Below are 23,355 nucleotides of genomic sequence, written 5' to 3'. Positions count from 1 at the left end.
AAAGGGAGTTAACTATTTTTTAAGGAATGGAACTCTAAAAATACTGAAAACAATAAAGCTAAATATAATGCATTGTTGTTATTTTTTTTAAAGCAGAGTATATATATTTTAAGGTTTAATTTAATATATTAAAGCACTAAAGAGTGTTTCTTTATAATTCTATCTATCCATATTTCTTGTAAAACTTTTTTTTTTTTGCAACATCAGTAAATTTTACTGATCAAAATATTGTCTGAAATTTTCAGAAATTTCTCCAGACTGTTTTTGAAGACTCCTATCCCTTTTAAAGAGTTGTTTGGGCTTTTGAGAAGCTAATTGATTGCGAGTAGTTCAGTGTTATCAGGAAAAGAAGCGTCAGTGAATGGTTTCAGAATGTGTCATGTTCTTGGTTCAATCTGAGCTGGGGGTGTATGTGTGGGCATCTTGGTATTTGAGGAGACTGAAAAAGTTACTATTGGACACATATATGTTGTGCTTTTGAATTAAATGTGAAGAGGAGAATTTCAGATAGAGAGGTTTTGTTTTGTTTTATTTTTTCATCTCCCCCTGCCCTCTTCTGCCTTCATTTCCTAGGAAAATTCTTTCTGGATTGCTAGGGCATGATTCACACAACAATTTTCACACAAGTTCTCTTCCAGTCTTCTGGCCCTTAAATTGATACAACAATTAAATTAGTGAATTAGATTATTTGGTCACTTAAGTTTTCTACAAGCAGGCATTTTATTATTGCGATTTTTGCATTTTGAAATATTATATTAATTTAATTCGCATGTTGGTGTTTTAACTTGTTTCTTTTTTAATGAGCAAATTTTTGTGGTATTGGACTGTTGTTTGGTTTCGATATTAATATATAAAATAAAGTATGTAGGTGTTTTTATTTTTGTGACAAGTAGATAATTAACAGATTGGGGTAAGAATCTCGATTTGTTGTAAGTGAATTGAATCCTTGATAGTCATGATATTACTCTTTGATATTTTTTTTTTATCATTAAAGGTAACAATTGCATATTGTATAATGAAAAGCTAGTTTCCCCTCGGGTCAGAACTGACAAATGCTGTGTAGGCAGTTTCAAATCGAATCAGTTGGTTAAACATTAATTATTCTGGTTCAAGGGAAGTTGGATCACAGTTGTTTTATAATTGGAGTTTACTAGAGTATTTATCAGCCCTCTACCTTTTTTTATCCACTAAAAAGGGTTAATTTTGTACCTGATATGTACCAGTTCTGTTTGTATTGTGGCTTTTGTGCAGTCTCTCAGTCAAGTGCAGTTGGTAGCTGAAATGTTGAAAGTAGTTTGGGAACAAAATGTTTGCTTCAGCCATGACAGAATTGGCCACAATTTGCCGATTGCACTGATAACAAAAGTCAGCAACATAAAATAGGTAGAAAAACAGCTCATTCGATGATGAGACCACTGAAGATTTGTATGTATATGTGTATTTTTTTCTAGTGTTTGTGTTTTGATGGAAGCAATGGTTTGAAAAAAAAAATCCTCATTAACCATTGTTTTGACATTAACCATTTCACTTGGGGAATTTGCTTTACACAAAATTCTGAAAGTATGTCATGACACCAACTATAAAACTGACTTAAACCCACTTTTTCGTACCTGAATATATCCATTGAATTTTTATTCAGCCATTCATTTCCTGAAACTACTAATTCTATCTTTTGAACTAATATCTAAATTAGTTTCAGGATGAAATGATAGGAGAACTTGAACAGTAGTTAAAATCTGTATCTTTCTATATTACATTTGACCCAAGGAAAAATCTATTTTGAATTCCTGAATATGCTCATGTCTAGAATATTATGTTTATATTTAAGAAAGATCAGTAAAATATTTCATGTTGATAGAAGGAGACCACGATGTTTTGTCCCAAGATTACATTGTTTTAACTTCTGATTCCCTGTGACTTGGGACATATGGAGTTATATTTAAAAAAAAAAAATCAACTTCTTTCGAGCAGCAATTTGGGTAAGGTTCATGTTAAACTTATCGAATCTTTTGTTTTCATAAATAAATACAAATAACTCAAACAGAAACTTGGTGGCTTTGGTGATAATAAAATAGCAGCCAAGGGGAAATTTTCTTCATTAAAATGTTCTTTCACAACCCACATTCAGTTTCGGTAGGAAAATTATTAACCTTTTCAACAGCAGCAAATGTCTTTTGAAGTCCAAGCATGCTAAAATATGGGCTCAGAATCTACTCAGGACTCTGATCTGTAGCTTTGGGTTATGTCTCAAAACTCTGGGGTACAGTTTTCCCTCCCAAAGTTTTCTTTTTCATTTTGACAGAAATAACTTTTAAATTTTATCTTACTAGATGACTTTTTATCAAGAAATAAAGTGAAATCTTTTTTTCTTTATTTTATTTTGAGAAAAAAAATCTCTTAAATTGTTTGGCTTCTATGAAAGAGGAAACATACTTTAGTTTCACTGTTCTCCTTGCAATTCTTATGTGTAGTGTGTGTGTGTGTGTGTGTGTGTGTGTGTGTGTATTTTTTCATCTTTAATCCAGTTGAACTACATTTTAAGTAGACAGATGGCTGACTGACGTTATCTGTAGGTACCAACTCCTGCTGTGCTCCATCTCTTAGCCCCTTTCAGTGCCCTTCAAACGAAAGAAAGCCAGTCTGACCAGTTAGAGCTTGTTTTGTGGGTAAAATACTGCGTAGTCATTTTGCTGGATTTATAGCCAGTGGAGGAGAGGTGTCTTCCCTTCTTCCCTGCTGCCCCTGCCTGTTGAAGTAGTGACAGAAATATCAAGTCTAATTGTGGCAAAAGGTATAGAATTGAGGTGGAAAACGGGGACTAAGGGGGTGGAGTGGGTGGAAAACACGGGAGTCCTTTCGGTAGACAGATTTCATTTTCATTACATTTGTGAAGGTTATCAACCTATAACTGCTTAGAAGTTCCTCCCAGAAATCTGAAGAAGAACCTCTCAAATAATTTTTCCACCTAATCTGGTTCATGCTGTACTTTAAAGTGGCTCATTAGAGCATTCATCCACATCCCTTGTAAGCATCCCCTCTTGTCCCAACTCAACAATCATGCTCAGAAACTGAGGAAAGCCGAATATTCTTCTAAAATAATTTTGTGTCATTCTAATTCTAACACTTTTAGTGTGTCATACTATGGGTTTCATATTTCATATTTGCAACCTACTTCCTGTATGAGGTTAGTTTTTTTTATAAATGATAAACAAAACTATTTTTAACCATTTAGATATATATTTTATATATCTATATTTTGTAGATATATATGTTGCCAGTAAGAAAATTGAATCCTGACAGTGACATTTTTAGCATTTCCTTTGTACTGTATGTAAGGTTCTGATTCATCCAACATCTGCTGGCTCCCAGAGCTGGAAACACAATAGCAAATGCACACATAGTCTGCTCCAAACATTAGTCCTTTCTTTACTGTTAGTGGTAGTTACTAAGAATCAGATTGAGGAAAATCATTTTCCCTTTTCAGTTTTCTTCTCTTCACTTTGTACCAGCATTGAGGAGGGTGACTGCAGTAGAAAAACTGAAGGGTGGAAACTCAGCTGTCCCATGTTTAATGTCCCACAGAGTTTCATTCCAGCAATCAGTCTTTGTAGGAGTATATTAAAACGATGACTCAAGCCAACATTTCTTGACAGTGAATCCCAGGGGTTTCTTGAAATTTCTTAATGGTTTTTGACCAGAGATTAAAGCATATTCTCTCCCCTGCAGCTGGGGTCCTGGAAGATAGGCCATTTCATTTGTGAAATAAGTAGTATTTTGTGAACTCTTGATGATATTTATAAAAGCAAGCTCAATTCCATGCCAAAGACATGGATAAATCAGCAAACACTTATTAAGCACCTACCATGTACCAGGCACTATGGCTACAGCAAATACAAAGAATGAAACAATCTTACCATGTATTTTACATACATTGGATATGGTACTAGGAGAGATACAAGCTCCAAATAGGATCCCTTATCCTCAGGGAAATTACAATATGGAAGGTATGGACATACATTTGTACCTATTACTGTGAATTATAATTAAGTGCAAAACAAAGATTTCTCTGAGTTTTGAGAGAGGAAACATTAGTGAATTGTGTAAGGGATAATCGGGAAACGTTTCATAAAGGTGACAGTCTTTAAGTTGCATTTTTAAGGTTAAGTAAAAATTAAACAAGGCTAATATTCTTAACACTAATAAATGAGTGTGTTGTGGATGTTATTATAGTCACAGAAAATGGCATGGACAAAGTACAGAGGCCAGAGAACAGAGCAAGTTTGGAGGATAGAAAGAATAGTCTGCTTTAGTTGATCTAGAGATTATATGGAGATCTGTAGTGGAAAGAAGATAGGGGAAACTGAGATTTTGAAGGTTTTGAATGCCACAAAAGAGAGTTGAACTTCACTTGGTAGATACTGTGGAGTCAGAGAAAAATTTTGAGTTGAGGAATAACACAATCAGAGCCATATGTGAGAAGGATAAGTCTATTAGTAGCATGAATTTTTGGAAGGGAGAAATAGAGATGAGAAGATTCCATTGAGCTGGAAATTCTTAATTGTTTTTATATTATGTTCCCCTTTGACAGTTTGGTGAAACTTATGGACCCCTTCTCAGAATAATATTTTTAAATGCATAGAATACATAGAATTACAAAGAAAACTAATTATACTGAAATGCAGTTATCAAAATATATAAAAAATTCATAGATCCAAAGTTAAAAAGGATAAAAATAGGTAGTCTAATTGCTGTAGCATTCTGCAAATAATTGGAAATCAAATAAACATATATTTATTAATGCTCCTGTTATGGAAGAAACAGAGTGGTATAAGGCCCTTGCTCTCTAACTACTTAAAATCTAGGCTTTGGTATATTGTGAATCACTTAAGACTGTGAATACTTAGGATGCTTCATTTTAGATTATATTCTGCTCTCCTTATAGTCTATGGCTTGACTTATCTTACAGATGAAAGTCTTATCATTTATATATGCTTTATAAAGGGAATATTTTAAAAACTTGATTAATTAAACATCCTTAATTAAATATTGCACTACAGAGGGCATAGAGTATATAGAGAGCTCTGAACGATTAGTCAGGAATGCTGAATTTTAACTCTGTTATTCACCAAATCTGTGACTTCAGGTCACAGGCCCTGTCTGGGCCTCATTTTATTTAGCTATAAAATGAGAAAATTAGACTCAGCGATTCTTCTAGACTCATGTCCATCCTGAAGCTCTATGGTTCCTATAAACTGAATCTCTGCTCCCTCTGCCACCTTTAAAAACCCAAACAAAACAGACATTTGAATCAGAATTTTAGCTTTTTTCTTTTCCCTGGTTGTACTCATAGGAGAACATCCTGAAAATAGGATGTGAAAGGACAAAAGAAGTGAAGGAAGCAGCCTAAAATAATCCGAAGCATGAGAATTTCTTTGACATCATTTTAAGTATTGAGTCAAGAGAATAAATTGCTAACTAGTCATGGCTCAGAATGATGTTTTATTAGGTGAGACTTCATTGGCTCTGGCACACTTAGGACTCTTCTCCCTTTTGGGTATAATTTTTCTTCTCTGAATCACTGACATTTTTTTATGTCAGAATACACACACTAAGATAAAGTCTCACAATTGGAGGGAGGGTTAATTCATATCAAGTTCATGCATGTGGAACTTTGTCATCAATCACAGAATCAAAAATCTCTTTTCCATACCTAATGATGCACCATTATCTCAATTAAAATCATATATTTGGATAAACTATGATCTTCACTCATGTATGCTGTCCTAGACTCTTGGCACAGATAATCTAGAAAAGTTACTTATATTCTAATGTTATTCTACTGTTAAACTTATTCTCTTCTGACAGAATGGGAATTGAAGCTTGCGTAATAATGAGTGGGTTGTTCATTCCTATGATTGTCTAGAACTCTTTGTACATGACAGAGGCTACAGAAACATTTCTAAACATTTTACTTTAGAAAAAGTCAGCCTATGATGATAGTGATATGCTTGTATAGCTAACAGTTATCTGATTTTAAAGTATAGGGAACCCTTTTCATACAAAGAAAGAAACTGATGTGGTGCAATGTGAGTTTTCTATATTTACTTAAAGATGTTGCTCTTCAGGCATTGAAGGTAAATTGTTAAAATTGTTAAAATATAGCACAACATCCACATGAAATGCTGACTTTTTAATGTTAATACTGTAAATGGTGGTGGGAAGTTAAAAGTCCTCTTTGATTCTGATGGGATTTTGTAGCATTAAATACACAAATTGAAGGTCAACTTTTTGGCATCTTCACTGCATTTGGAACCCCGAATATCACCTCCCTTCCTGTCCTGTTAACATGTCTTTTGCAGTGATATGTGTCTGAGTATCAGATGTGACCTTTCTTAGCCCATGGTGACAGTTTTCAAAAGAGAGGACCATGTAACTTTGTACTTGTATTTTTCTATTTAACCCATTCCATTTTTGTCATTGCAAAGATTCTCTTAGTTGAGGCAGCTAGATGGCCCAGTGGATAGAGCACAGACCCTGAAGTCAGGAGGATTTGAATTCAAATCTGGCCTCAGACACTTAATACAACTTAGCTGTATGACCTTGGGCAAGTCACTTAACTCCAATTGCCTCAGCAAGAAAAAAGAAAAGATTCTCTTGGTTTAGGATGATTAAGAATAATCTCCCTACTAATGGCATACAACATGAATCAAAACTATAATGATATAAAGAGATAAAGGAATTCTTAATAGAATTCATAATCTCCTTATACTTATATCAAGTCCTGATTTTGTTCTTCAGCACTTTTATATGTTTGTGGGCTCATCTGAGAATGGCTATCGTAGTTTCTGCCATCTTCCCTCCTTCTGAGTGTAAGACAATGCTATCTTCATTGCTCTTGTTTTATGTAAAATTTCAGTGTTGGAAAGTCACTTCATAAAACCTATAAGTAATTTTTAACATTGGTCCATCTTATTTTATATTATGTTAATTTCTGAATATATCTCTTTGCCCCATATCCCAGGTGCCATCTTTTCCAAATTTTTTTTCAAGGATAAAAAAAGCATTTTTGCAAAACTAGCACCTTGATCATGTTTCACAATATATGTAATATTTCATACACATAGAACCATTATTATCACCACACATACTTCTCAAAGGAGAAAAAGTGTATTTTCCTTTCAATAGTACTTTATTTTTTAAAATATATATAGTTTTCAACATTTATTTTTATAAAATTTTGAGTTCCAAATTTTTTCTCCTTCCCTTCTTTATCTCCCCCCTCCCCAAGACAGTAAGCAATCTGATATGGATTATGAATGTACAATCATGTTAAACATATTTCCATACCTGTCATATTGTGCAAAAAAAAAAATCAGACTAAAAGGGGGGAAAAACTATGAGAAAAGAAAAGCAAAAAAAAAAATAGTGAAAATACTATGCTTCAATCTGCAATCTCCAAAGTTTTCTCTGGATGCAAATGGCATTTTCCATCCTAAGTCTATTGGAATTGCCTTGGATCACTGCATTTCTGAAAAGAGCCAAATCTATTATAGTTTTTTTTGTCACATAATCTTGCTGTTACTGTGTACAATATTCTCTTGGTTCTTCTCATTTCACTCAGTATCAATTTTTGTCAATCTTTCCAGGCTTTTCTGAAATTAGCTTGCTTATCATCTCTTATAGAACAATAATATTCCATTACATTCATATACCATGACCTATTCAAGCATTCTCCACTCAATTTCCAATTTCTTGCTACTACAAAAAGAGTTACAAACATTTATTTGTACATGTGGGATTTTTATCCTCTTTTATGATCTCTTTAGGATACAGACCCAATAGTGACACTCCTGTACCAAAGGGTATACACAATTTTATAACCTTTTGGGCTTATTGGGTTCCAAATTGCTCTCCAGAATAGTTGAACCATTTCACAACTCCACGTACAATGTATTAGTGCCCCACATCTCTTTCAACAGTTATCATTCCTTTTCTTGTTATTGAAGTAAATCTGATAGGTGTGAAGTGGTACGAGAGGTGCATTTTCTTAGCTCTTCCTGACCCAACTTAGTAATTGGAATTACGTAGCATTCTAGCTTATTTTATTTTTCTTTTGCATAGAAACTGCTTAGATGGTAATCTATATCTCTCCTGTGACATTCTGATTTCTATCTATGTCTTATATTCCTTTAGACTATAATCACTTTGAAATCACTTTCAAAGAAAGTGACACTTTCTTTGCACTTATAAATGATTGTTTTTGGTTCTCATCTAAAGCCTTAATCTAATAAAGCAGATGAAAGAAAATATTAATGGAAATATGGAAACCTGCCTGAAAAAAAGAATAACAGAATCCATTTAGATTTTTCATTCTAAATCATTATCACCCTAATGATACCAAAGACAATGCAATTTTGGATCTTTAAATTTCAGTTCTTTCTTTTGTTCTCTTTCCCCAGTTTTCACAGAATCCAAAGCTTTAATGGGAGAGGGGACCTCAGAGAGTCATTTGTACTGTCCTATTATTTTACAGATAAGAAAACTGGGACTTAAATCTGTTCACTCAAGTTCTCCCATGATCATACTAGTTTCCATTTTTGTTCCTTATAGCTGCCAAATTTGTTGTAAAAAAACCTTCTTTTGAAACTAAGTTGCTTCTTACTGTGGTATGTCAGATCTCAGTTTTTGTGTATTGGAGTTACTGTCTCTTAATATGTGGTTGGTAGTGATCTGTGTTTTTCATAAATGTTTTTGTTTCAGAATAAATGGGAGATGACACAGGAAGCTGCATGTCACAGTTGATCGAAAATGACATAGACATTGAAAATCAGGATTTTGGCCCACCTCTGAGCTCCCTGTTGAATGGCGATCACAATCAGGAGAAATGCAAATGAAAAATGAAAAAAAGTTCCTGGGATTGGATCTAATGAACTTACACTATAAAGTGTAAGTTTCGAATTGTTTCAGAGTTATTTATGATATTAGCAGAGTATCTCAGGTGTGGGTTCTTCTGATTGCATTCATTCATCGGCCCCAAGCTATTTGTGTCTGAATTCTCTCTTCCATGATCAAAAGCAAAACTAAAGAAAATGTCAGTCATTTGTTTATTCATTATTTTTAGCACCAAGTTAACTAGTAATTGGAAGAATGATAGATTTACTGTAAACCACGTGGTAACCCCCCAGAAGATTAACAAGGATGACTAGATGTTCTCATGCTGCAGCTTTTGTTCTGGGTTTTTTTCATATACTTCATTGGAAATCAAATAGTCATATTATTGTACTCTGTCATTTTAAAAAAGGCAATCAAAGGCCTTTTCTGATCCACTCTGAACTGGAGCAGTTTTTGTCATCATGACAAAAATGGCATGACTATCTTTGCCTAATTCTTGCCAGGCTTTTTATTTCCTTTTCCTCTAGATTTCTTTTTGGATCCTGTCTTCTCAATATTCTCTAAAGGTATTTTGGGTGGGGTGGAAAAGGAGAAGTCTAATAATGCTCCATCAAATCAAATATTTATTATAATACAACAAATGTTTATTGCATTTCACACAGGACATTGTACTTAGAGAAGGTAAATTTCCTCCCTTTAAGGAGTTCATTGTCTAGAAAAGGATAAGACATTATTATAGATGCCTAATGTACAACCTGTACATAATACCTGACATATAATAAGTACTTAATAAATTTTTATCTGTCTATGTTAAAATGTAAAGTTATAAACTAATGTACTGTTTGTGATCTTAGGGAAAATATTTACCATGAGGATGAAGTCTGTATTTTACTAGATCTTTCTTGTTTCTGAAAAGTTGCCTTCTCAGTAAACAAAATGGACTGATGCATCCCTGTTATAGATTCTGGTTGCTATGGAAATCTTTTAACTCCAAATTAACTGCAAAGTTTTTAAAATGGGCTGTTGAAGACAGAACATTCCTCCCAGGAAGTCCTGCTGCTCCCCCATCCCTGAAAGGAATTTTACCTCAGATAGACCAAAGTGACCCACTCTATTGCCTGGACCCTACGCTGCTGAACAGATAATTAGTATTGACCTGCAGGCTTATGCTGTCTGTCTTCCCTCTTCCACTGAGGCCGTCTCTGAAAGCTAAATTAAGCAGTAGCATCATTCTGTCTTCTAGTTTTTGGAGTGGTTTCTTTCAGAGCAGAACTAACTCATTTGTGACTTTGTCACACGCCTGTCCATTATGGTCTGGCACACTTTTAAGGCCGTGACATTGACCCCGCTCAGGGAGTTGCTCATTAACACATTCTCTGGGCAACACAGCACAGGAGAGCTGTCCGTTTTTATTCTTGCTTTCTCTGGGGTGGCATTGAAGCAAGACTTACAGCTGCTGAAAACTGCAAGTTAGGTCAAATAATAATGTGAAGAGTTCACATTTGCCTAGTGCTTTATATTTGCAAAAGACTTTACAGAGATTTTTTCATTTTAATCTTAGGACAGACCTGGGACATTGGTAAGAAAAATAAGGTTATCCCCATTTTACAGATGATTAAATGGAGAAATATTAAGTGACTTATACAAGATTATTCAGTAAAAGTTGTTTAGTTGTCAGTAATGCCGGACTCTTTATGATCCCTTTTCAGGCTTTCTTGGCAAAGATAATGAAGTATCTTTTCCTTCTTCAGAACATTTTACAGATGAGGAAACTGAGGCAAACAGGGTTAAGTGATTTTCCTAGGGTCCTGCAGCTACTAAATATCTGAGGCTGAATTTTAACTTAGGAGAAGGAGTCTTCCTGACTCCAGGTCCAGCACTCTTTCCATTGCCCCACTTAGTAAATAGTGAGAAACATGAACCTCTGTAATTATTTGTTTGTTTTTTTAATTCCAAATCTGGTCATCTTTCCATTTTTTTGCATATCTAAAAATCTATCTTCATGCCATTCTCAAGTTGGACATCCCTTGTACAGCCCAAGCTTTTCTTGGCTAATGAACATTAAGCAGTTCATATGTTTGTGATTTTTTTTTTGTCTCTAAATTTTAGCAGAAATGAAGAAGATGGAATTGGGGAGGGTGTTGTATTCAGCAAAAGAAAGAATTCTGAAAATTCTAGGAAAAAAGAGGATGGGAAAAAGTGGTTTTCCCCAGTTCTACACTTTTATGGGGTCATTGTCCACACAGACCTACTGCTGATTAAAGTCTGAGTTTTTTTATGTTTTTATTTTCACAGAAAAAGAGCCCTCTTTGTGGAAGGGATATCGTAATCCCAAATTACCTGTTTTTCTCTTTATTTTTGGCCAAAAAACTGTCCTTTTCCAATTTCCTTGAGTATGCTCTGAACCTGTTAGAAATGGAAATTCTCCAGTCGAAAATTAACAGCAGGTATAGCTAAAAACAACAGGTGTTAAGAATAAATCCACTAGGTTATGGAGGGAAGTGGTCTGCATATTACTGATAAAAGTAAGTAGGTGCAATTCATCTGATGCAGCATGTGGCTAGAACATCAATGTGCACTGAAGCAAATAAAAATTTAAGGTCATTATTTCTGTCAACTGACCTGACTTCCCTTCTTTCTTACATATGAAGTGAATTTTCTTTCTAACCACTGAAGTGAAGAATTCATATATTCCTCCTGTAGGAACATTCTACCATTTTAAAAAATTGTTAATTTTATATCTTAATGAACAAAAATATATTTTCTGTACCTCCCACTTCCCCTACCCTTATTGAAAATCAAAAAAGAAAAAAAAATACTTGTAACAAATATATGTTACAAACATATATTCTCTTATTGGTTACAATAAAAAATTATGTCTCATGGTTCCTAGGTCCCTCACTTCTCTGGAATCATGGTTCCTACTGCATCTTTGTAAAGAATGTAAAACAACTTTGAAAAGATTACATAATTATTTCTTTCTGCTGTCCATGGTGGTGGTAGCATGTGTATTCTAAGGAGTTAATCTTGTGAAGATGGTACATTTTATATTCATTTTGCTATAATCTGTGAAATCAAAAAATTTAGGGGTTAGAAATAATTTCTGTTGTCATTTGGGCCAATGTCTATATGAAGCATTAATATAACATTCTGAACAAATATCATCATACTTCTATTAGGAGTCTCTTCAGATGGAGAAGTCACTACCTTTCCAAGCAGTCTATTCCACTTTTCAATATTGAATTGAAATTGACTCTGCAATTTCCACCCTTGTTCATCATCTACCTGATAGAGCCAAGAAAATCAAGACTGATCTTTTTTTATATATGATAGCCTTCAAGATTGTTATTTTTGTCAAGGCAATTGGGGTTAAGTGACTTGCCCAGGGTCACACAGTTAGTAAGTATTAAATTTCTGGGGCTGGATTTGAAATCAAGTCCTCCTGCTTCAGAATCAATACTCTATCCACTGCACCTTCTAGTTGTACCACCCTTCAAATTTCTGAAGACAAAGATCACATTCCTTTCAAGTTTCTTCTCTTGACTAAGCAATTTCATTGTCTTTAACCAATCTTATGATATGGTTTCAAATCACACGTGCTACCTTAGATATGAAAAAAACAAATTGGAACCTAAAAAACAGAAATGGAGGTTTTCGCTTTGTTCATTTTAAAACAGAGCTCAGGAGAATTTCATTATTTTTAACAAGTATGTATAGTGTAATGTCATAGCTATTCTAACCATGGGCTTGAGATATGACCAATTTAAGTTTTGAGATGTGACCAACATAAGTTGAATCACAGACTACTCAGCTTTACTGTTGGTCTCTCGGGGCATTTAGGGAAAGCACCTTACAACAAATAATACCACCTTAACTTTCTATATGGCCTCTTCCTTTTCTAAGTAATTTCCTTTCTCTCATTTAATCTTTGTAGAAAAAGCACTTATTCTAAAATCAAACGATCTAGATTTAAATTCCTATGTTTGGTGTTTAATGCTTGAAATAACCCTCCCTAGGCCTCAGTTTTCTTATCTGGAAAATGGGAAAGACTCTTCCAGGTCCAGAGCTATGATTCTAGAAGCCATATGAAGAAAGTTTTTTTTTTTGGGGGGGGGGCACATAATAAGTGTTTAATATCTATTTCTTAAATGAATATAATTTCCCCAAGATATTCAGAAGGTAGGGTAAAGCTAAGAATAAAAATAGAAAGATAATCATGGTGTCTTAGTGATGAAAAGGCTTTTGGGGGTTCTTTAATTGGCTATTTATAGTGACAGAGAATATCAGTGGTTCTAGCTCACTAAATAAACCATTTAATTTTTGGAAAGTTCTGTTAAACTATTCACTCTTGGTTCTCTTCCTATCACTTTAACCACTCATAACTCATTTTCTGGCTTATCACCTATATCATACACTTTAATTGTAGATGCTTTCTAAGGGATTATCCTGAATGCTTTTCTCCTTTTTCTTTACACTCTTCTCTCTGTCTGCTCCTATCTGTACATTTCTCTCCTCTCTTCTTTGTCTGTCTCTGTTCTTCCTCTTTTTTCTCTTATCTCTTTCTCTTTTTCCTTTTCACTGTCTCTCTCCTCTTTCTTACCTCTCTTTCTTCACTCTCACTCTTCTCACTGTCTCTGTCCTTCTCTTTGTTTCTGTTTCTCTTCTCTTGTCTGCTTATTTATATTTATTCAATTTATATTCATTTTGTATATTTATTCTCTATTCAGTTTGTATATTTTTATTTATTTTGCACATATATATGTACTTCCCCCATCCTTTTCCATTACAATTTAAATTCCTTGAGAGTAACTTGCTTCATTCTTTGTTTGTATCCTTAGAGCTTCACAACAGGTGTTTGAGAAATGTTTATTGATTGGTACTAGTTTAGTCCAAATTAAGTCAGCATCTTATAAACCTCAGACAAATCAGAATTCCCCTCTTATATTTTACATAGTTAACTTTTAATAGAAAATTAATGATTTCTATTTATATCTATTAAATTTCTCATTGCTTATATCCTATTCTTCCAAAATGCTAGCATCTTTTTGAATCTTGACTTTGTTTTGAGTTTATAGAATTAGTTATTCCTCTCAGATTGTGCTATTAGCAAACTTGCTTTCTGTCTGTTTGATGTCTTCTAGGCTTCTCAAACTCAACATGTTCAAAATAACACTCATTATCTTCCTTAAATCTCAATCTCCCAAATTTCCAAAGCACTGAGAATGCCATTATTGTTCCAATTGCCTTGGTTCGAAGAACCCAGCATCATTATTGTATCATTCCTCTCCTAAACCTCTTCATACCTAATTAATTGCCAAATTTTGTTAATTCTACCTTACACTTCTAACCTTTTCCCATATAGTTACTTTATGTCTTCAGGGTAGTCAAATCACCAATTTTATAAAATTATCATTTCAAAGTATCCATTGACACACCCTTTGCTAAAATAGATTACCACTCCCCCATTACATAGTTGATATATTTGTGAATTATTGTGAGGGGAAAATCACTCTCTGATGTTCTGCATTCTGGTGGTAAGCATCTTTGAATTCTGTTATTAACTCTGTGATCTTGAACAACACACTTAATATTTCTTAGTTCTGTTTTCCTTATTTCTAAAATTAGGGGGGTGATCTGAGGCTGAAATTCTTTACCTTGGGTTCATAGAAGGGATTCATGGATAGATTTCAGAGAGTCTGTGAATTTGGAACTTTTGATATCTTGATAATTGTACTTCAATATTGATTCCCTCTGTAGTCCTCTGTATTTTGTTTTATGCATTTAAGAACAGTATTCTCAAAGGGAGAGGACAGGCTTCACTGGTCAGACAAAGGAGATTGTGATACATAATTGGTCAATAATCATTGCTTTAAAGTTTCTTCCACTCCTGAACTATTTCTTAACTAGGCTGGACATTTCTTAATAGCATATAATTTAAAAGGCTTCCTGGGACTTGTGGGCTACTCCTATAGGAGAATAATCTTTGAATATAAAATAGCCTTTGAGGATCTAGTGTCAGCTCCCTGGCATGATAAGGTCTTATAATGGGATGTGATTGGAAGACCAACTTAATAATGAATTTGTAAGTAGGTTATAAATTTAAAGCTGATTTTGCCTTTCATTTTCAAAGAGGACCTATGACATCATAAGGTGATGACTTGACTTGCGTGTGAATTGGATTGTGTGCGAAATTGTGCAAAGTCATCAGCTTTACTCTCTTCCAAAGTCATCGAAGTTCAGTGGCAAGACAAAGGTCAGGATGTCCTACGATGACTCAGGTTACAGTGGGTTCCCTTGGCATCTTTGACATCTGGTATATGGGGTGTTTAGGGAGGACTAGCATCTCTGGCATGAGGGCTTGCCAAGTCATTTCCAGAGATGCTTATGCACTTTTGGTGTCCATCTCTTATTCAATTTTCATGTATGGCTCCAGGAAGGCATAGCATGCACAATGGTCAAAGCCCCATAACCAACAGGTCTCAAACCCATTGTCAAATTTAAAACAATTTCTTCCAAAAGCCACGAAGGTGGCTGAATCAGACACTGGGGAAATTTTGTTTCTTGATGAAACATAAATACCTTAACTTGGCTTATAAAGCTCTACACAGTTTGACTCTCACCCTCATTTCCAGATTTATTTCATATTTACTCTCTTCAGTATATATTTTTCCATTTTGCCAGATTTATTTTTAATGAATTCTTTTCCTCAGTAATTCTCCTCCAAGCTCTCATTATTCTACCTCTCTTTTAAGGTCTTTATGGAACTTTTCCAAGAGAACCTTTTGAGCTGGAGACCAATTCATATGCCCCTGACTTCACCTGAAGGCACTTCACTTTTGCTGTTCTTTTCTGGGTTTCTGTTTTGCTCTTCCCTGTCTCCATAGTAGCTGTTTATGGTCAGACCCCCTTTTTATTTTTTGCTCATTTGTAAAGATTGAGGTCTGCTCCCAGAGGACAAGGGAGCTTCCTCTGCAGGGCAACAGAGGCTTCTCACTGACTGTATTGGGGCTGGGGTTGCTGCAGGCTTCTCCATTGCATTGGGTGTTTCTGATCAAATCCTGCTTATTATACTGGTGTTAGGGGGCTCACAATTTGCCTTTTGTAGTTGCATTGGAAGTCTCACAGCTGGTCTGCTGATCCACTGACCTTCTGAACCAGATCAGAGTAGAAAATGCTGCTGTAGTTTGGCTAGCTTGTTTCCCCACACCCCACGATTACTAGCCCTGGCCTGCATTCCTACCTGCCCAATTGAGACAGACCATTCCTAAAGTCCTTTCAAGATATCTTAAGCTGGAAATTATTACACTCCAAATATTTGTGGGTTCTGTCACTTCAAGTGACATTCAGAGGCTTGATCTAGTGTTGGTTCTGGGGGAAGCTGGGGAGAATTTAGGCAATGTCCTGCTTATTCTCTATCATCTTGGCTCAACCCCCATATATTTATTCTCATTTGTGTACTCTATGTTATAGCCAAATTGGACTGAGTTCTTCAAAATTATTAATCAGTCTATTATTTGTAGATGTTTATTTATAAACTTATAGTTAGAATATATTCTCTTCCTTCTCTTTGCCCATAGAAATCCTTAACTTCCTTTAAAAAAAGGAAGATTAATATTCTGAAAAAGAAAAGGAATTTTTCTGAAGGGCAGAGAAGAAGAGAACAGATTTAGGAGATGCCATGAGAGGTTATATTTCTTCCATAGCCCTTCTCTGACCACCTCAGTAGTTGACATTCTCTCCTATCTCATAATTACCTGGACACATGTTGTATCTTCCCAATAGAGTAAAATTCCTTGAAAACTTTATCTTTGTCCTTGTATCTCTATCACCCAACAAAGTACTATACAACTAGGCTGAGCCTGGACTCAACCAGTCAGTCAAAATACATTTATTAAGCACTTAACTTGTTAACTCTACTGTACTAAGCATTAGAAATACAAAGAAAGTAAAAGACAATCCTGTTCTCAAGGAGCTAACATTCTACTTGGGAGACAAGATATATACAACTATGTACTAACAAGACATATTCAACATCAAATAGAGGTAATGAACAGTAGGATTATGAAGGAATGGGAAAGGCTCCCTTTAGGTGGGACTAGAAAGAAGTCAGGGAGTCAGAAAAAATGGAGTTCAAATTTGGCTTTAGATAGTTATTAGCTATGTTAACTTTGGCAACATCACAACTTCTATTTACCTCCATTTTCTTATCTGTAACATGGAAATAATAACACCTCCCTTTCAGGATTGTTGTAAGTCTAAAATGAGATAGTACTTGGTAAACACCATGTAAGTCTTTAAACTCTATATAAACATTGCCAAATAGCTATAAAGTACTTTAATAAGTACTCATCAAATTAATAAATAATATTAATAAAAGACCTTTAGGAGTTATTAAGAATCACTATTCTCTTCCAAATGTTCCCAGACCATCTTTTAAATAAATTTTTTTAGAATTTTGCTGAGAATAAACATCAAATTTATTCCTCTTCATTTACATAATCTGTCCTAGCCCTATTTAAAGAAAAATTGCACTATTTGTTCATCTCAAGTCTTTGGATTCCTTTTCTATTTGTTTCAATTGAAGAATGCTCTTGATATTCATTCTTGTGATATGGAATGCTATGCTTTGTGAAGATGCTATGAAATGAGCCATCAGATGTGTATTGAGGTGCTATATCAAAGTACCATATTGCGAGCTTGTCATATTGTCACTGTAGAGGGATACGTAGAAGGATTTAAAGTTAGAACACCTCAATTTGTCATTTAATAGTTGTGTGACTGGTTAAATCATTTAACCTTGAGGAGTTAAAGTTGCCTTATGTGTAAAATGAGAATAATATACTTTATATGATTATTATAGGGATGAAATGAAATAATATATGCAAGGCATTTTGTAAATCTTTGACATTACTCATAAATAATGTTCTACATTTATTTCTTTATCACTGTTGGTAGTATAATTTGTAGTTTGAACACTATAATCTGAGACTTGAGTTTTATGGAAAGAGCACTGAATTCAGTCAGAATCCAAATTCAACCCTTCTGTTCCTTAGTATTTGTGTAATGTTGAAAAAGTCATTTCACTTTCTTGGGCCTCAGTTTCCTCATCTATAAGAAGAGAGCAAAACCAAATGACTTCTAATATCCCTTTCAGGTCTAAAGTCTACAGTCTAAAGAAAATGAGTTGCTACCCCAAAAGAGGCTTGGAGATCTCTCACTGTTTTTTACCCATCTTGGGCTCCCTTTTCTGTTGTTTATTCCACTCTTTCCAGTTTTCCACCAAGAAGAATGATTTTCAAAGAGAGAATCAAAATTGAATCAGACCCAAAATTCAGGTCTCCTGACTCCCAGACAGTAGGGAACCAAATGCCCCATCTGCTTCCTGACCCCCCAGATGTTCTCTGGCTCCGAGATGTCCCGTGATAGAAACAGCAGGGATTGGTCTGTCTCTCCAGCTTTCACTTTGTTGGTTTCTTCTGCTTCACAAATAGCAACTATTGAAGTTTACAGTCAAAGTGCACATCATGTTGACCTTGTGTCAGCTTCTTGGCATTCTTCAGCTAGTATATTAATGGTAAACTTTTCTTTTAATCACTTGTCACATATGGGAGTATTTTGAATCATGTTTGCAACTCACTATAAGAGAATAAAGACACTACAATCCCTTTTATACAGATTTTTAAGGAGTACTTTCTCTGAGTATTAGTTGATTTCCTTTTGGAAGTGGTAATTAGGTTATTCTGGCTTGAGACTTAAGTGTTCTGTGATCAGATGAATGATTCTGTTACCTGGCTGATGAGTAACATGTCTCTTGCCATTAGATACCTTGTGTCTGGCCCAAGACTAGAATGAGAAAAGTAGGTGGTTCAAGCCACATGTTCTACTTTTTTCCTGAAAACTCTTTTGTCTTTACTTGTAAGAATGTAGGATTTAGAGAACAGAATCAGAATTTGAAACCTGCTCTACTGATTCCAAATTCTCTCTATGGTACAACACATGTGAAAAGTCATACACATATCCATTTAGATGTTTTCTACAATGGAACAATTAGGTACAGTGGATAGAGGAATTGTTTGGGACTCAGGAACACCTGAGTTCAAATGTGACCTCAGACATATAAACATACTGATGTGTGAGCCTGGGCAAGTCACTTAGCTTATTTGCATCTATTTTCTCAATTTTAAAATGGGCATAATAATAGCTTTTACTTTGCAGGGCTGTTGTGAGGATCAAATGAGACCATAATTGCAAAGCACGTAGCACGATGCCTGGCACATAATAAAGTAAGTATTGTGTAAATGTTAACTATCATCATCATTATCATTGTTGTTATAACCCATCCAGACCTGCTTGTCATGCAGTGCCTTTGTCCATGTTCTCCCATAAGTTAGCCATAGGGGATCTGACCAGTAAGTGGCTTTCTTGTTTTCTTCTGACCTCATAAAGGTACCACCTGGCTTTCCTTGTTCTCACCACATGAATAGTCATCTTTTCTTACTGCCATCCGAATCCCTAATTACATCTTGTAAATAACCATGATATGAAAGTGTGCTTTTAAAATAGCAAATCAAATGTAATTGTCCTTTAACAGAGGAATTTGATGAGTAAACATTAGAACCAGGAAACCTTTCATTCACACTACTGAGGGAGAGGAAGAAAGAGAAGGAAAGGAAAGGGGGGAGAGAGAGAGAGAGAGAGAGAGAGAGAGAGAGAGAGAGAGAGAGAGAGAGAGAAAGAAAGGAAGGAAGAGGGAGGGAGAGAGAGAGGGAGAGAGAAGGAGAGAGGGAGAGGGAGAGAGAGAGAAAGGAAAAGGGAGAGAGAGAGAGAGAGAGAGAGAGAGAGAGAGAGAGAGAGAGAGAGAGAGAAAGAGGAAAAGGGGGAGAGAGAGAGAGGAAAAGAGAGGGATAGGGAGAAAAAAAGGAGAGGGAAAGAGAGAGGGAGAGAGAGAGGGGAGAAGAAAGAGAAGGAAAGGGAAAGGGAAAGAAAGAGAGAGAAAGGAAAAGGGAGAGAAAGAGGGAAAGGCAGAGGAAGAAAAAGAGGGAAAGGGAGAGAGAGAGAGGGCAAGGGAGAGGGACAGAGAGAGGTAGAGAGAGAGGGAGAGGAAGGTTTTAACTAATGACAATTAATACTTAATTGTAGCCTTTTTTTTCCCTTTCAGAGGCTCCTCCACCCTTGTTGGATTACCTCACATCTGTTTTTATCAACAGTTTGCAAAAGACTCTGTGTTTGTATGTTAACTGTTTAAAATCCCAGCTTCTCTGTGATCAGTGTTGAGCAGGTTTCATAGGAGGAAGAATGAGAAGGGAAAGAAATGGAGAGAGGAGAGATTACAGTGGAAGAAAGACAGAGTGAGGTAGTCTGTGTTTATTTCTCCTGAGGGATGGGAAGGAAGAAAGAAAAAGGCTTAATTAAAAAGAAATATGAGCTGATAACTTTATGTTTTGTTTTCAAGGCTAATTTTATACAGATAGGTAGGTGTTTGCTAACCAAGGTCTTTAATCTAATATTTGCTCACATTCCTCTGACACTGAAGGATGGTAGTATGGTCTTTGGATTTCTCAGACTTTTCTTCCTTTGTCCCCAGAAGAGACAACTCCCACTCACTGAGGAAAGGGCTTCTAAGTTTTACTTGCTAAAAATTTAAGAGCCTGCCTCCATGATAAATGGCCCATGACCTCAATTGACCTTTTCCAAGCAGCTGCTAGAATCATATAGATGATTTCTTGCATATTATGCTGATGTCCAACAGTACTAGAGCCTATATTAAAAGATACAGTGACAACCTAAAGCTCTTTTGAAGTTTCTCCTTTATTTCCCATCTTCAAGCTTACCTTCAGGCTTCACCTTCTCACTGCTGGTACATGGATTTCCATTTCCATTTCTCATCTTAGCACCTAGATTACAGTCATGATCCCTCAGAATAGGAGAAAGAACAGGAGAAATCTTAGATTTAAAGTTGAAATACCAGAGGGCTTTCATTGTTGCTCTTGCCCTATTTCTCAGTTTTAAAGCTTTTCATTTCGAATGGATCGTAGTTTATTTTACTTACTTTTGATCTATCTTCCTCTAAATCAAGAATAGATCTAATTTTGCTGATTCCAGAGATTTTGATTCCTTGTCCAGGTTCCAAAATCAGTCTTTTTGCCTTTATCTTGTATAAATTTAAGATTCATTTACTGAAGAAACTCAGAGGGTACCACTTGGGAAAATTAGAATCTAGTACCAAAGTACAGTATTTCACCTCTTATTCCCTGAGAATAGTTATTTCAGTGAGTCACTTCTCAATGAGTAAGAAAGAGTTTTGAAAAATTCCAACTAAGCCACAAAGCTTGAAGGGAAGTTGGCAGAGCTTGGGAGGAGTGGAGAAGTGGTCCTTGTTTTTGTGAGAATACAACTTGAATTTTTCCATCTCTGGATTTCTTTGTTAATATGGGGATCATCACCTGTGTTGAACAGTATCTCTTAAAAACAAACATTTTTTTCCAAACATATTTATTATGTTGGAGGAATATGAAGGATAGCAATTAAGGACAAGTATCAACATGTTAATATTTTAATGTTTTATGGCCCCAAAATGGAGGGTTTTTTTTTTAAAGTCAAGTGATAAGAAACTGCTAAAATAATGTGTCATCTTAAAATTCTAAAATCACCAAAAGCTACAGAGAGAACATCTCAAAATGTGAAATAAAAGGGAATTCTAGAAAAAGCTGAGAAGAGAAAATTCAATAGAGATAGCCAGCGTGTCTATACTCCATGCTGCTAGGCACATCTTCAGAAGCAGATGAGTATATAGGGACATCAACTTTAGTGTAAATATTTTGACATCTTTCTTTTCCTGAGGTTTTAACCTTGCTGGTAAACAGGGTACAGTAAATGAATCGCTTTTCTGAGAAATGACTTGAGGAAATCAAAGCAAAAACAGGGTCATTAGCTAATTGTCAGACTGACTCATGTCGTGCTTCTTAGCTGGGGTAATAGTTGATTAAGGTGATTGAGTTTTGGGGGGGATTATTTTGGTAGTTCATATACATAATTTATAATATTTTTCTGTGAATAGATTTGGTTAAAGCTCCAGGGATGATATTGTTGTTAGAGGCACAATTAAAGAAGGATTCTAGGACAAGAAAGTCCTCTCAAAATGTATGAAATGTTTACTTGTGAAAAGAACCTACCATTCACAGTTGTTACTGTGCTGTGCCAGCTATGATTATTATTTTTTATATTCATGAACAATGAGATTTTCTGCTTCTCTTATTGCCCATGTGGCTAACTTTGATAAAATGGGATTTCTTGAAAACATAATGGGCGACCTTTATGAGTTCCCTTTTCATTGTTGTGACAGTTTCTCCCCTTCTACATAGCAAAGTGTAGTAACGACAATTACAAATGATGTAAAGTTTTAAAATGTTTTATATGCTGATCTAACAACTTAGATGAATTTATACTGGTTATAATGACGCAATCCTAGGGGATAGGAAACTGGTTCTGAAATAAGAAGACCTAAGTCTTTCACTTGATTTGTTTCTGTGACCTAGAAAACTTCATATCATTTCTCTGCCCCCTCTGATCTGAATTCAAGTTTCTTTTGCTGGTAAGTTTAGGGATCATCAGTCATTTGGGGGAAACTAGACTAGTTCCCCAGCTGTTATCTTTGTTTCCAAAGAATGACTAGGTAGAAAAATACTGCTGGGTATTTTGTGAAGAAGCAGGAAGAGATATAGAGGAGTGGAGGCACAAGTCCTGTGAGAAGGGAAGTTACATTTCAGACCTCTGGCTTCTATTTATACTTTGGGTGTCACCACACCTGCCTGGTTCATTATTTCTCCCAATTACTAAATAAAATTAAATTTTAGTTGTTATTGCTTTAGAACTCTGTGAAGATAAATGAGATAAATAAAAATACTTTGAGATCATTTAGAAGATAATTTTTCAATCCTACATTTGTTGTTGTTATTGTTGAGTCATTTCTGTTGTGTCCAGTTCTTTGAAATGTTCTTAATAAAAATACTGGAGTGTTTTTCCATTTCCTTCTCTAGCTCATTTTATAGATAGGAATTGAGGCTAACAAGGTAAAATGATTTGCCCAGGGTCGCATGGCTAGGAAGTATCTGAGGCCAGATTTGAATTAAAAGCCTCCTGACTCTATCCACTGCACCACCTAAGTGGCCTCAAATGTTAGATAGTAGTAATAAAATTTATGGGTAATCATAGATTTGGAGCTAGAAGGGAAGGGAGATGAGCATTCATTAAGTGTCTACTGTGTACCAGGCACTGCGCTAAGTACTTTGTAAATATCATTTCATTTAAAAGAGCTTAGAAATCATCTAACTAGATCATTATGGCTGAAGAGTCTGCAGCCTGTGACTCCCATGGTCACACAGTAAACAACTGAGCTCAGATTGTAATTCAGACATTTCAAATCTACACTACATTATCCCTTCCTTTGTTATCAGTAATTATTAC

The 23,355-nt window shown here is 35.2% G+C and overlaps 1 long non-coding RNA gene across 11 annotated transcripts in view; it reads left to right on the top strand.

Annotated features, from left to right (window-relative positions):
- LOC116421439 overlaps positions 1-23,355 on the top strand; it is a 635,315-nt gene that overhangs the window by 365,951 nt on the left and 246,009 nt on the right. For 10 of the 11 annotated variants that reach the window (XR_004231803.1, XR_004231802.1, XR_004231799.1 and 7 more), the window contains 2 exons: positions 8,761-8,946; positions 19,108-19,175. This is a non-coding gene — a long non-coding RNA (uncharacterized LOC116421439). The remainder of the gene's footprint in view (positions 1-8,760; positions 8,947-19,107; positions 19,176-23,355) is intronic. The other variant, XR_004231806.1, reaches the window with a different exon arrangement.

Source organism: Sarcophilus harrisii, chromosome 2, assembly GCF_902635505.1.
Source record: "Sarcophilus harrisii chromosome 2, mSarHar1.11, whole genome shotgun sequence".
NCBI classification, from domain to species: Eukaryota; Metazoa; Chordata; class Mammalia; order Dasyuromorphia; family Dasyuridae; genus Sarcophilus; species Sarcophilus harrisii.
The sequence above is the reverse complement of the archived record's forward strand: the minus strand, read 5'-3'. Positions and strand labels throughout refer to the sequence as shown.